Source organism: Dasypus novemcinctus (genome assembly GCF_030445035.2).
Source record: "Dasypus novemcinctus isolate mDasNov1 chromosome 12 unlocalized genomic scaffold, mDasNov1.1.hap2 SUPER_12_unloc_1, whole genome shotgun sequence".
Taxonomy (NCBI): domain Eukaryota; kingdom Metazoa; phylum Chordata; class Mammalia; order Cingulata; family Dasypodidae; genus Dasypus; species Dasypus novemcinctus.
The window spans coordinates 1,308,858-1,322,985 of NW_026688129.1; the positions used below are offsets into that span (position 1 = coordinate 1,308,858).

General features: G+C 39.4%; 1 pseudogene; it reads right to left on the reverse strand.

Annotated features, from left to right (window-relative positions):
* Positions 1-562: 562 nt before the first annotated feature.
* The window catches only part of LOC101429630 (thyroid receptor-interacting protein 11 pseudogene), a 166,978-nt pseudogene continuing 153,412 nt past the window's right edge, over positions 563-14,128 (reverse strand).

Here is a 14,128-nt window from a genome sequence, read left to right on the forward strand (position 1 = left end):
AGTTAAATCAAGTAAATCATAATGGAGATTCATTTAGTGTGAAAACTTACAGCGCTGAGGCTGTGAAGTGTGCAAATGAAAGCACCAGCAGAGATGCTTTCTCACCAGGGTCAGCACTGGTGACCCTCAGGTCCTGCCCCGTGGCACAGCTGGCTGCCTGTCCCTGCCGAGATCCCTGCCTTACCCCCCCCCCCCAGAGTCCACTCTCTCCTGAGGCTCAGCTCTGGGTAACTAGCCACAGGTTTCATCTCTTAACAAAATCAGAGAAGGAAATAAAGAACCGTTACATGGCTATTTGCATTTCTTTCTTTTCCCTTTTATATATTATGATAAAAGATCAATGTTTTTAGTTTAAATGGGTTCAATTCAGAGAAGAAAAAGCATATTATATAGCAAACACTTTTCCTATATCATCTGTAGTTTCTAAAAGTACTTTAAGGATGTTTTTATTGAACATAAGGAAAGTACAACTACAAACAAATACGTGACTTCTTCCAAAAGGCCACATTGTGATAAAACATAAACACCTAATGTTCAAGGTTGGTTTGCTTGTTTCAAAGTGCTATATTTTTTCTAGCTTGAGAATCACCTCTTGCTTTAAAAAGTCTTTCAGTGTAGCTCCAACATTGTTGTCAGTTAACATGGCAAAGGGGTATATATGGGCAACTCATCTGAAATGGCTCTTAAAAGAAGATTCCCAGGCCCACCACTTCCAAGTCCAGCTAGGTTGATAAGAGGCACAGCTGCAGACCCTAGGTAACACTGGACTCCCATCTGCTCTTCTGGTTCTGGTCTCTGCTGTATCTTTAAAACATGGTGCTACATTTATGGCTAGTTTTGTCTTTCCTGGTGAATCTAGAGGTTTCATGGCATGAACAGAAAGTTTTGGTGCTGGGACAGATGTGTGAGATTGTTTCTAGAAATTTAAGAAAAAGTTCTGAAAAAGAACTGTTAAGTACACTCTGTTGATTCAGTTTCAGATGTGTGGTGGGGACACTTTTTGATCCCCCTGCAAGCCAACCATTCACCCACCTAGTATCTCTGCCCATGTCTTCAGTGAAAAATAGATCCTATTCTTCCTTTTTGATACCCAGGATGCTTCCCAAAAATCTTCACACCTCATGATATTTGTTTTTTGGTGTGTGAAAATGTCCAATGAAGAGGTTTCTCATTAGAACTTTGTCCACTTTTCCTTCTGTGCAGTTTACTAAATTCATCAATATCTTTTGTACATCATCCAGCACTTCCTGTCGGAGCTCATTTTCTCTGTTAAGTTCTTCAATTTGTTCCTTCTTCAGATCTAACTGTTCTGTAAGTCTCAATGCTGCGTCCAAGGCAGCATTCACCTCATCCAGACGTTCCTGTAATGACACCAGTTTTACATCCAGATTTTCAGCAATTTTCTTCCATTTACCTACGATCTGATTTTGGTTTGAAATCTGTTGGAAACTGAGGCACAGTGGCCTCTCCAGGAGAGGCGTGCTGTCTCCATGCTAGTGCTGTCTCCATGGCTACGCTTGCACCCTAAGGAATGTGGTAATTAAGAGTTCCAGGCAAATGGGATGAAGCTGTTAAAGGCTGAAAGAAAAGATGAGCACATACCTTTTGTAGTGAATAGAACACTTAGACTTTGTACCTTGAGATAAGATTTTTTAAAATTCCTTAGACTATAGGTAATGCTGATAGTTAATACATGTTGCTGCTTGATGTCATGTATGCTACGTGTTCCTGCTTATTGGCACATAGGCTACACATTCCTGCTCTTTGTCACGTACACTGGGGTATATAGAGAGCCCCTTGTAAACAATAAAGTTCTCTGAGAAGTTATTACTCGCAGATCCCCTGGTCCCAGTTCTCCTGTTCTTTCTTTTACACTCTTTCTTTTTCTTTGTTTCCTTCTCCCTTTTCTCTTTCTTTCATTCCCGATACCGTTTGGGTCCCAATCTCCAACATCTGGCGCCCAACGTGGGGCCTGAAGAAGTGTCTTCCAAATCAGTATCAGGAACCACGGAAAAGACCTCATTGAGGGTCATGTGACATCCAAAGCAGAGTGACTCGAGTCTTCTTTTAAGTAACATTTTCCATGAAGTGATCAGGGTAGTGGGTAATTAAATGGGACGTGTGGAAGCATATTCGCATTAGTAACTTTACTGAAAGTTAATGGGGTGCCTGTAAAAAGCTATGAATTACTAGAATTGTTAGCTTTAACACAAAAGCATTGTTGCTGGCTTCAGCCTCAGTGGCTAATGTTTTAAATTTGAAACAGTGGAGATGTGTAATGAAAGCTTTATGAAGAGCATATGAAAAAAAGGAATTCATTCCATTATCAGTATGGACCTTACACCACCAGATAGCGGCAGCTTTAAATCCTTTACAGTCTGAAGAAAGTTGAGAAAGATGAAATTATTTCCTAAGCCCATAAGTAAATTTGAAATGAAAGAAAGTAAATTGGAACAAGAATGGGAGATTGAGGTGAATGGGGAATATTAACCCTTTCATCATCAAAAGCTCAGTGAAATGTCCTAATGAAATATCTTCTGTGTATCCAGTACAACCCTCTGCACCTACCTAATTGCCTTCCCTTGTGTTTTGTTTCCATGCTAATTCTGATTGGGCCTCTTTAACCAAAATAATAAAATTAGTACAAAATTTTTATCAAGGTGTTAAAAGGAATTTTCAGTTTTAAATCAGTAGTTTACTACTGAACTTCAAGTCTCAGTATAGTCTTACAGAGTAGTAATAAAAAATGTGTGTTAACGGTCTGTCTAAACTCCTAAATAAGAGCTTAGCTACATTTATGCTGCTCAAGTTATCTTAACTAATTGCTAATAACGAATAAAAATGTTTCCAAGCACAAGCTTGCATGTTACAGGCAACATGGATTCCAGAAGAAATTTTAAAAAGTACAATCTAACATATGCTATAACAGAGAACTTAAAAGCAACTATACCAAGAAAGTAAGATTTATGAGTCAACTGTAAACTGTATGTTTCTGTTAGTGTGTTGTAATTGTTTTGTGTTTGTCTGTTTGTTCAATGTCAGTGTACATTTTGATACCTCCGGATGGTGATATAAATTAATAAATATAAAGAGTTCTATTCAAATGGCCAAAAATTATTAAATAATTGCTTATATAATACATAAGTTTAAATGTTAATAAGATATCTACAATGATAAAAAATTGTCTTTTTTTTACTTTTTAAAAATTTATTCATTATTTTTAATACATAAGTTTAAATGTTAATAAGATATCTACAATGATAAAAAATTGTAAGTCTTGATTAACAAAATTACTATAAGTCTTTTCATAAAAAATAGTTCTTGCCTAGATTGAAATGAATAGTTTATTTTTCCTCACAGGATAAAATGAAGGATGTAAAACTTAAATGAATATTAAAGAAGGTTAAAAGTTTGTGGGAATGCTGACTGAAAATAAGTTTTTTTCTAAAAGCTGTGTTTCGTCCTAAGGATGGCTAATTTTCATAAACTCTTGGAACTTAAATGCATGTGGCAAGTTGTAGAAGGTATTGTGGTAACTTTAAGTAAGGGAATGTGTTCTGTGAAGGTAATATTTGTCTTAAAGTAATATAATTATAGTCTGTATGGTTATAAATAATTATAAGAGGAGTGAACTTGCCTTGCAATTTCTCCTGGGAAGAAACGGCTGGGCGCGGCTGGAGGTTCTCCCAGGCGGGGCTTTTTCAGGATTTTTGCAGGGCAGGAAGTGTCTGGACATCGATTTGGTGGAAAGGTAACGGAGAGGATCAGTCTATAAGATATAATTTGGGTTCTATTGACCGGAGGTGAGACCCGCACACGGGTTCCTCCCTCTTGGGGGTGGGTGGAGCCGTGGTGCCGCGCAGCAGCTCAGCTTTTTGGTGGCTCTGCGGTGCTAGGCAGTTCGCGAGTCCTGGGTGGGCTGTTAGCGGGTTGATGCGACGGGTTGCCTTTGCGGATCGATTTGGGGAGATAGACGGTGTTCTGTTGTGAAGCAGAGGAAAATTTTTGATGGCGGACACAAATAATAGCACTTCCGCCTGAAGCCCCACCGCCACACCCCAGCTGCCAATCTGCAACCGAATTAGGCTGTAGGCAATAAAGGAACATAATTGGAAGTTGTCTCAGGGTGCGGTGAGGGAGGGGGACACATGTAGAAGCCAATTAGGGAATATTTTGCGAAGCTTGGGAATTCCGGTTTTGGAATCTGTTTTCGGCGTCACGGGCCAGGCTTCAGATCTGTGCCAGTAAAATGGCTGCGGTGTATAGACGCCCTCAAGTGGCAGTGTTATGGAAGCCCAGGGCGGGAGCTGTCCAAAAGCTGAAGTGGCGATATACTCACATTAATGAGCCCTACTAAGTAAGTGAATTGCAGGGTTCAGACATAATATAGAGTTTGCAGATCTGACTTCCCCCATAGGGCTGGCGCCCAGCTGTGGGGATCCCTGAGGGCTGTGTTACACTACGGGGCTCCTAGGCTTCCTGTTGACCAGATTGGAGGTTGCCTGGTCTGAATCCCCTAAACTCTGGTGGCCCACACCCCAGAGAATCACACCTCTTGAGTCTTTAATATCTCAGACTTTCCACCCCTGAATCCATCACGCCCTGAGGTCCATCTGAGGTCCTTGAAAGCCCTAGCCTTCAACATTGGCGATTTTTCTTTATCGTTTCATTTTGTTTTGTTTTTATTTTCATTTTGTCTTATTTTTTACTTTTTTTTAAATGTCCTGATTGCTAACACCACATTATCCCCTAGTCTGTTCTCACAGCATATCCCCCAAATATTCAGTTAGTTAGGGTTTTTTTTTGTGGTTGTTGTTGTGTAGCTGGTATTTTTAATTGTGGATCGTGTATATCTGTGTTTTTTTTCTTTCCCCTACCTGTTCCCCACCCTTAGCCCACCCCCTTTTCCTTTCTTCCTTTCTTCTCTTCCCCCTTTTTTTAAATTTTTATTTTTTATTTTTTTATTTGTTTTCTTTTTCTGTTTTCTCTCCCCCTCGTGTCCCTCATCTTCTACTTATTTTATTTTAACTCAGTTATACAATAGGTGTGCCAGGAAACACCTCACATTTGCTGAGGTTTTCTCATCCTCCACTGCCTCATTTCTATGTGAACTGATTTAGGCGACCTACACTATCCTCTTTCCCCTACATCTTGATATCTGCCATCATCTACTGTCTCTCCTATATTCCACCTCCCACCTCCCTTTCTTTGATCAACGAAGTGTCTAAGTCTTAATTTCTAATACTTTTGTTTTGTTTTCTGTCTGTTATCCACTCTTGAAACTATTACCTTTCTTTTCTTTTTTTCCTCTCTCACGAAAACAACAGCTTTTTAGCTCATACCACATTCCTCCCATATTCAATCATCTACCTCATAATAGGTACTCTACCTACTGCTATAACTCTACACAATTTCCATGAATCTAACCTCCATCCTCCCACATCTCATATTCTTGTTTTGTTAACCTATATCACCAATACTACTTTACACTTTTCCCTTGCTTACACAATTGCCTTTCCCCAGCACTAATACTTTCCTTTAAAGTGAACTTAACCAACAGCAAGAAATTAGAATAAAAAGAACAAAGTGACAAACAGAAGATATAACACTTACGCAAAAACAACAGCTAATTCATCCCCAAGAGTAGACAAAGAAGCTAAGGAACTGATTAAATCCGTCAAGATTAAATAATGACCAGAAAGCAACAAAAATCTACAAACCAAACCAGTAATCAGGAAAACCTGGCTGAATCCAATCAACAAATCAGAAATCAGGAAGGGGAGCAGAACTTAGCACAAGCAGTGAAAGATCTCAGAACATTTGTCACCGACAAATTTGATGAAGTAATGAAAGAGGTTAACAACATGAAGACATCACTTGGAGGGGAAATTGCACACATATGCAAAAAGATAACAGATATGATGGAAATGAACACCAGAGTTCAAGAAATCAAAAATACACTTGCAGCAAATATCAGCAGACTAGAAGAGGCAGAGCAGAGAATTAGTGATGTGGAAGACAGTACATCAGAAATCAAACAGATAGTAGAAGGGGTCGATAAAAAGATAGAAAAAATCCAGCTAGGACTTAGGGACCTGAATGGCAATGCAAAATGCTCAAACATATGTATTATATGCATTCCAGAAGGAGAAGAGAAGGGAAAGGGGTCAGAAGGAGTGTTGCAGAAAATAATGGCTGAAAACTTCCCAAATCTACTGAAAGAGACAGATGTACATATCCAAGAAGCACAGCGCACTCCACTGGTCATAAACCCCAACAAGCCCACCCCAAGACATATACTTGTCAAATTATCCAATGCTCAAGACAAAGAGAAAATTCTAAAAGCAGCAAGAGAAAAGAAAACCATCACATACAAGGGAAGCTCCATTAGATTAAGTGCTGATTTCTCATCTGAAACCATGGAGGCAAGAAGGCAGTGGTATGAAATAGTCAAGGTACTAAAGGAAAAAAATTTCCAACCAAGAATACTCTATCTAGCTAAACTAGCATTCAAACATGATGGAGAGTTCAAAATATTCACAGACAAACAGAAACTGAAAGAGTATACTAACAAGAAACCTCCCCTTCAAGAAATTCTAAAGGGAGTTCTGCAGAAAGAAAGGAAAAAACAGGACAGGCAAAGTAGGAGGAGAGTATAAGAGCAACAACAACAACAACAACCAAAAAAAAAAAAAAAGACAAAAAGAGAAGGGAAAAAAAATACAAACAAAATATGACAAACACAAATCCAAACAAAATATAGCTAACACAAATAATTCCTTGAAAGTAATAACACTGAATGTCAACGGATTAAACTCGCCTATCAAAAGATTCAGACTGGGACATTGGATAAGGAAATATGACCCATCCGTGTGCTGTCTACAAGAGACACATCTTAGACCCAGAGACGCATGGAGATTGAAAGTGAATGGCTGGAAAACAATCATACAAGCAAACAATAACCAAATAAAGGCAGGAGTAGCTATATTAATATCAGACAAAATAGACTTTAAATGTGAAACAATTGTGAGAGACAAAGAAGGATACTACATTTCAGTGAAAGGGAAAATCTGTCAAGAAGATCGAACAAATATAAATATTTATGCTCCTAACAAGGGCGCCTCTAAATACGTAAAAACGCTGGAAAAACTAAGTGAAACAATAGATGCATCTACAATGATAGTGGGGGATTTTAATACACCACTATCAACTCTGGACAGAGCATCTCAAAAGAGAACCACTAAAGAAACAAAACATTTGAACAGTATATTAGAGGAGCTGCGTCTAATAGACATATATAGGTCATTACACCCAAACGCAGCAGGATATACATTTTTCTCAAGGGCACATGGATCATTCTCCAAGATAGATCATATGCTAGGCCACAAAGAAAGGCTGAATGAATTCAGAAAGATTGAAATCATACAAAACAATATCTCTGAACACAGTGGAGTCAAGCTGGAAATTTGCAAGGGACAGAAGCCCAGGTTTCACACCATGATTTGGAAATTAAACAGCACACTCTTAGAAAAACAGTGGGTCAAAGAGGAAATCTCAAAAGGAATCAATGACTACCTTGAAACAAATGATAATGAGAACACAACATACCAAAATTTATGGGATGCAGCAAAAGCAGTACTGAGAGGGAAATTTATAGCCATAAACTCATATATCAAAAAAGAAGAAAGAGCAAAAATTGAAGAGCTAACTGTACATTTGAAAGAATTAGAAAAACAACAACAAATAACCCAACAGGAAAAAGAAGGAAGGAAATAACAAAGATAAGAGCAGAACTAAATGAAATAGAAAATAAGAAAGCATTTGAAAAGATGAACAAGACCAAGAGTTGGTTTTTTGAGAAGATCAACAAAATTGACAAACCTTTAGCGAGACTAACAAAGAAAAAAAGAGAGAAGATGATTCAAATACACAAAATAAGAAATGATAAAGGCGATATCACCACTGACCCCACAGAAATAAAGACTATCATAAGAGGATATTTTGAAAAACTATATTCCAACAAAAATGACAATTTAGAGGAAATGGACAAATTCCTAGAAACACATAAGCAGCCTATATTGATGAAAGAAGAAATTGATGATCTTAACAAACCAATCACAAGCAGAGAGATAGAATCAGTTATTAAAAATCTCCCAACTAAGAAGAGCCCAGGGCCAGATGGCTTCACAGGTGAATTTTACAAAACATTCCGGAAAGAACTAACACCAATCCTGCTGAAACTTCCAAAAAATCGAAACAGAAAGAACATTGCCGAACTCCTTCTATGATGCCAACATTACCCTAGTACCAAAGCCAAACAAAGACACCACAAGAAAGGAAAATTACAGACCAATTTCTCTAATGAACCTAGATGCAAAAATACTTAACAAAATACTTGCTAATCGTATTCAACAACACATTAAACGAATTATACACCACGACCAAGTGGGATTCATCCCAGGTATGCAAGGATGGTTCAACATAAGAAAATCAATCAACGTAATATACCATATAAATAGATCGAAGGAAAAAAATCACATGATTATATGTATAGATTCATAAAAAGCATTTGAGAAAATACAGCACCCTTTCTTGATAAAAACACTCCAAAAGATTGGAATACAAGGAAATTTTTTGAACATGATAAAGAGTATATACGAAAAACCTAAAGCCAACATTGTTTACAATGGAGAAATCCTAGAATCCTTCCCTCTAAACTCAGGAACAAGACAAGGATGCCCATTGTCTCCGCTCCTATTTAACATTGTCTTAGACGTACTTGCTCGAGCACTGAGGCAAGAACCAGATATAAAAGGCATTCAAATTGGAAAGGAAGAAGTCAAAATTTAATTATTTACAGATGACATGATCCTATACATAGAAAACCCTGAGAGATCTACAACAAAGCTTTTAGAACTCATAAATGAGTTTAGTAAAGTCGCAGGTTATAAGATCAATGCACAAAAATCAGTAGCATTTCTGTACACCAATAATGAGCAAGATCAGGAGGAAATCAAGAAACAAATTCCATTCACAATAGTAAATAAAAAAATCAAATACTTAGGAATAAATTTAACTAAAGATGTAAAAAAACTTATACACCGAGAACTATACAAGACTGTTCAAGGAAATCAAAGACCTAAATAAATGGAAGAATATTCCTTGTTCATGGATAGGAAGACTGAATATTATTAAGATGTCTATCCTACCAAAACTGATCTACACATTCAATGCAATCCCAATAAAAACACAGCCTTCTTTAAGGAACTAGAAAAACTAACTATGAAATTTATTTGGAAAGCAAAGAGACCCCGAATAGCCAAAGACATACTGAAAAAGAAAAATGAAATTGGAGGAATCACGCTACCTGACTTCAAAACATACTACAAAGCTACGGTGGTGAAAACAGCATGGTATTGGCATAAGGAGAGACACACAGACCAATGGAATCGAATTGAAAGCTCTGATATAGAACATCATATATATAGCCACATAATATTTGATAAAGCCACCAAATCCTCTCAACTGGGAGAGAATGGCCTATTCAACAAATGGCGCCTGGAGAACTGGATATCCATATGTAGAAGAATGAAAGAGGATTACCATCTCACACCTTATACAAAGATCAACTCAAGATGGATCAAAGACCTAAATATAAGAGCCAAGACCATAAAGATCTTGGAAAGCTGTGTGGGGAAACATCTACAGGACCTTGTAATAGGAAATGGCTTCATGAATATCACACCAAAAGCACGAGCAGCAAAAGAACTAGTAGATAAATGGGACTTCCTCAAAATTAAAGCCTTCTGCACCTCAAAGGAGTTTGTCAAGAAAGTAAAAAGGGAGCCCACACAGTGGGAGAAAATATTTGGCAACCATATATCTGATAAGAAACTTATAACTTGCATATATAAAGAACTCCTATATCTTGAAAATAAAAAGATAAACAACCCATTTAAAAAATGGGAAAAAGATTTAAAGAGACACTTCTCCAAAGAAGAAATACAAATGGCTAAAAAGCACATGAAAAAATGCTCCAAATCTCTAGCTATCAGGGAAATGCAAATCAAAACTACAATGAGATACCATCTTATACCCATAAGATTGGCATCTATGAAAAAAACAGAAGAATACAAATGCTGGAGAGGATGTGAAGAAAGGGGAACACTCATCCACTGCTGGTGGGAATGCAGAAGGATCCAACCATTCTGGAGGACAGTATGGCGGTTTCTCAAAAAACTAGCCATAGATTTGCCATATGACCCAGCAATACCACTGCTGCATATATACCCAGCAGAACTGAAAACAAGGACGCAAACCGATATACGTACACCAATGTTCATAGCAGCATTGTTCACTATCGCCAAAAGTTGGAATCAACCCAAATGCCCATCAGCAGATGAGTGGATCAATAAAATGTGGTATATACACACAATGGAATACTACTCGGCTGTAAGAACAATACAAACACACGTCATAACATGGATGAATCTTGAGAACCCTATGTTGAGTGAAGCAACCCAGGCATTGAAGGACAAATACTACATGACCTCAATGATATGATATAAGCAAGCTGCCTCAGAGAGCAAGAGACTGAACGATAGGCTTACAGGAAGTCGGGGGGTGGAGGAAGGATGTGAGCCGGCGTCTGCAGGGGTGGAATTTATGACGAGCTGGTGGTAAGTATGAACACAAAGAAGAGATAAAATGGGGGCAGGGTGTTTCCTTTGGGAGGGGGATTGCGGGGGGCTGGGGCTGGGCGGATAGGTAATGTTGCCCAAAAGTGGGGGGAGGGAGGGGTAGCATACGTACATAGGAGAGTGTCAGGTGTTGGTGGAGAGTAAAATGCCGAGAAAATCATATCAAAATATAATTAAGAAGGTTACCTGTTTAGAATGCTCTGAGGGGATGGTCCAATGCAGGACAGGCTCCTGAGGAATGTATGAATGCTCATTTTGCCAGAGTGGGTGGCACCATTGGGTAGAGACCCAAGGAGTGAGAGTGGGGGTGGACCCACATCCTGGGGAGGACTAATGCCATCAAATAGAGGGAACTGTATCTCTCAAGAGAAAGGGTGGCTCCCAGGGCATTGGGGCAGTTGAGCAAGTTAGGCCCTGAACACTATTCCAACTATCTCTAGACGTAGCTCCTCGGGAAACGGAGGTTCGCTGTCATTGTGGGTACCAAGGTGGATGGGAAAGTGGATGTTAAATGTGTGGAACCAAGGTAAATGGGGGGTAAGAGAGGAGTTTTGCGAGAGTACACAAGGATGGATATAAAACATGTTATATTACACCATAACATATAGGAGATGACAGACTGATAATGTAAACCATAATGTAAAACATAGGGTAACTAAAAAATTAGAAAACAGGGTATCCTAAAGTAAGCACCACAATGTAAGCACAGATGTCACCTTGTTTGAAAGCTATTGTCTCAGACTCTGTACATCACTTTAAGTAAATATGATATGAATAGGGTGTAAGAGTATCGCTGTGGAAGGGAAAAGGTTTTGTGGTGGATGTGTGGGAGTGCTGTATATTGTATATATGAATTGCTGTGGTCTAGGGCTCTTGTTAAGAGAAGTTCAATAATTAGGGGAAAAAAAGAAAAGGAAAAAGATAGGATGTAAATTTTTTTCCAAGTCAACATGTATTCTATATCTAACCTTTAAACCCATCGCTATATGCCGTTTTGCTAGTAAGGGATCCTGACATTATATTGGGCTTCAATTTTCAGGAAGTTCTGGATCACAGAGTGGTTCAACAATGGCAACAGAGGAATACGGTATAGGATACTATTGACAGGTGATATATGGCTGACAGGGAGCTATACAGGACATATGTCCAGGGTCCATGGTAATGTTTGGATATACTCATAGTGGCAACAATTAAAAACTACAGCTGGTGGGGTACTGGGTTCCTGGCCGGTGGTGCTCTGTCGTGGTCCCTAGGGGAGCAGCGACAGTCCCCCAAGTGCAGCATCAAGGACTGGGAAGGAAAGAGGGTCCAACAGTGAGCCCCTGACGCTAATGACTATGCTTGTGAGCTGATATGCCTGAAATAAGAACAAGGCCTAGAGCAGCATTGTGCCTGGGAGTTTCCTCCTGACAGCCTTCATGTTGCTCAAATGTGGCCAGTCTCGAAGCCAAACTCAGCATGTAAATGCAATGCCTTACCCCCAGCGTGGGACATGACATCCAGGGATCAGCCTCCCTGGCACCGAGGGATCACTATCAACTACCAACGGATGATGCAACTGGACAATGACCTTGAATGGAAGGTTCAATGCAGATCAGCAGAATATCCCTGTCTACATAAAATAACATGACTTTAAAATGCTGTTTGACCTAATCTAAGGGGGAAATGGAAAGGAGAAATGAGTTTATATGGCTACGAGTCTCTAAAAAAGAGTCTGGAGGCTGTCAGAAGGATTGCCCTTATGCACAACTGAGCAGAGTCTAAGAGACAGATAAAGTAGATACAATCCCCAGATATTGGTTCCTTTGAGGGCTAAAGAGGCCCATGGGTGCTATGGTCATGGCAGATGGGATTAACTGCCATGTCAGATGGCCCTTCTTTGGAGCTGATGTTTATGCGTGATGAATCTGGACTCAGATGGGATCTCTCTTCTTAAGACTTTCATGCTACTGTGCTGGAGTTGTAGTTGGTGTCGGGGCTTAAGATATATTTAGGGGATCTGAATCTCTGGACTGACAATGTGATAGCCAGGCCCTGAGCCTCAACAGACTCCAGCACCTACAATCTGATTTATTGGACTCACCTCGCTCAGCTAAGATGGAGTTGAAGAAGGACAACCACCACACCACGGAGCCTAGAGTGCCTACAACTGAAAGCGAGAGGATTGCATCCAGTATCCATAAGGAATCTGAGCCTCCTCTTGACATAGAGGTGCAATGGACACAACCAATCCAATGTCCACAGAGAAAAGGTGGCATTGGAGTGGGAAAAGTGGACATGGTGGCTAATGGGTATGGGGAATGGCAGGAAGAGACGATATGTGGAGGTGTCTTAGGGACTTGGAGCTGCCCTGGATGGTGCTTCAGGGGCAATCACCGGACATGATAAATCCTCACAGGGCCCACTGGATGGAATGGGGGAGAGTATGGGCCATGATGTGGACCATTGACCATGAGGTGCAGAGGTGCCCAGAGACGTACTTACCAAATGCAATGGATGTGTCATGATGATGGGAATGAGTGTTGCTGGGGGGGGAGTGGTGGGGTGGGGGTGGTGAGGTTGAAGGGGTCCTCATATATTTTTTTGTAATGTAATGTTTTTACAAAATCAATTAAAAATTTTTAAGAAAAAATTATAAGAAGTTTAATGAAGCATTGTTTAAATTAAGGTATTTAAATAGCTAATTCCAAAAAGTCATTATTAAACAAAACCTGAATTGATAATACTACTAATAAAAGGTAATTTTATGATAGGAAAACTTGTTGGTGGCCATCCTCCCCTGCCAATTTGCTTCTTGGGGACTGTTTCTAGTATTGCATGCTACCAAGTATTTAAAGTGAAGAAAAGTTCATTATTTTAACAAGCTTGTTTACTGTTCATGGCAATTATATGTTGTACGAAGTTTGTCTGGTAAGTTAGTATGTGGAATATATAGAATGTGTTTTTATTATTAAAAATAATAGTAATAATTTTGTCCTAATGTAAGGGTAAGGCCCCATTGGGAAAACAGGAATAGAATTACATTAGGAAATAAGAATTGCAAGTGCCTTCAGATAAATAAATAACTTAGGGCTACCTCCAAGAAGAGTGTAAATAAGTAAGTTAGGGCTGCCTCCAAGGAGAGTGCCAATAAATAACATAGGGCTGTCTCCAAGGAGCATGCCAATAAATAACTTAGGGCTGTCCCCAAGAAAAGGGCGAATAAATAACATGGGGATGCTTACAGGAAGGGGCTTTTTAAAAAAGAAAAAAATAGATACGCTTTCTTCAGCTAACTGCAGTGTTCCGCTTCTGTGCCTGCTTGCTTGCTCGCAAATGCCCCCTTTCCTAAAAGGCTATAAAACCACCCCTTCCCTGAGACGCGGGGCTGTTCTCTCCTCTGCGTAGGATGAGGCAGTCGCCACGTGGCTAATAAAGCTCTCAACTGG